The following is a 1,883-nucleotide window of genomic DNA, read 5'->3' as shown; positions in this document are numbered from 1 at the left end:
TCTATCTATCTATCTATCTATCTATCTATCTATCTATCGTCTATCTACCTACCTACCTATCAATCTATCATCTATCTATCATCTATCATTTACCTCAGAATCTTACTCTCATTGAATAAAATCTTTAATATCTGCTCTGTACCCTGACTATGGGGAATAAACCAAGCACAAATCCTGTTCCAGAGTTCTTTGTTCTGCAATAGAAGATGGTAAGGGATATCCTGGGCCATTGGAGCATCTGCTGAGACTCAGCATCAGGAAATTCTTAATGTGCAGTGCCTAACACCATGGACAAGCCTTTCATATACAGCTTGTTGCCAGAATTTGAGCTCCTCTCACTTAAAACATGATTTACATGGCAATGGGGAGCCAGCTTGATACCTCAGAGACACAGGAGATAAAAATCTAGATGTTATCTGTGTTAGACTCTTATAGTTAATGTAATAAATATATAATAAATATAGTGCTCTGAGAACTAGACTTGCAAAAGTAAAACTCAGGGTGTCAGTGGATACCTTCATTCATTCTGGGGGTTTCAGGAGTGAAACTGACTTCTTGACTTTTAGTTTTTCTGAAGGATGCCTGTTTCCCTTGACCCATGGCTCCAAATCACTCAAGTGTCTGCTCCCTTCAGTGACGTTCTTCATCTCACCTTGTCTTATGAAGACATTTGTGATGGCCTTAGATTGGATGATGTAGAATACTCATCCCATACTGTCTAATGAATGTCATCTAAGAAATCCATCTGCCACGAGTTAACGTATACCCAGGTGTAGGAGACTAAGGCATACACATTTTTGGAACTATGTTTTTGCTATCACATTATCCTTAATAGCTAGGCCCTTGGTAGAAAACATGAAAATGACTTTCAAACATGAACTTACTCTTTAGAGTGAACTAGATATAGAAGTTTTCAAAAGACCAAGGTAGAATGACTGTATATATTTCAATAAAATTCCTGTGTGTGTCTACAGGAGCCTAATCAACATACAACAGACCTGCACATTTATGTTTGTCACAAGACTGTTCCTGCTAGCCAAGGTCTAGACTGAACATAGGAGCCTTAACGAAGAAAATGTATATATGGACAGTGATGTATTAGTCAATCATGAAGAACACAGTAAGTCATTGATAAGAAAATATGCAGAATTGGAGATCATTATGTTAAGCAGGTTAACATAATGCAGATTTAGACAAACATGGCATTCTTCCTCTCATATGTGAGATCCAGGGGTAAAAGGGCATACGATCACATCAAAGTAGAAGGGAGATGGCCAGAGGAATAGAATCCAGGGGATCAGGCTTGGGAGAATGATAAAGGAAGGTATGAGGAAGATTATGATCAAAGGTTGTGTGTAGGTATGAAAATATCATAATGAAGCCCCACGTTCTGTACAATTCATATGTGCTAGTAATCACTTTAAAATAAAACATGCAAGCAAATAGTCCTTAGATAAGCTATTAAACTCACTCCACCCTCATTTTATTCAACTATAAAATGAAAATCTGTAAACCTGTGGGGCAGTAGTTGCTATGAATATTAAATGAGTTAATAATTTCAAATTCATTGAGACTAGTACTGACTGTGTAATAAGTGCTACAAAGGTTTTCTTTTATTCAGTCACAAGGGAATTCTCTGAGGATTGCAGATACAGAATCCAGCTGCTCCTTATTTGCCCAAGACTTTGTTACACTTTCTAGGATTAGTAGCAGCAGGAACTTATTAATTTAATGGCTCTTAATAAATCTCTGGAATGAGTCTGATAAATATATATTTATTACTATTTTAGGAAATCTTGTAACATGTTAATGTTTCTCATGTGGGATTAAGTTTTATATGCATATTCTTCATTCTTAATCTATGTCCAAGGTTTACTTCAATT

The sequence above is a fragment of the Nannospalax galili genome, unplaced genomic scaffold (assembly GCF_000622305.1).
Source record: "Nannospalax galili isolate Female #2095 unplaced genomic scaffold, S.galili_v1.0 scaffold34, whole genome shotgun sequence".
NCBI classification, from domain to species: domain Eukaryota; kingdom Metazoa; phylum Chordata; class Mammalia; order Rodentia; family Spalacidae; genus Nannospalax; species Nannospalax galili.
This window is presented reverse-complemented; position numbering follows the sequence as displayed.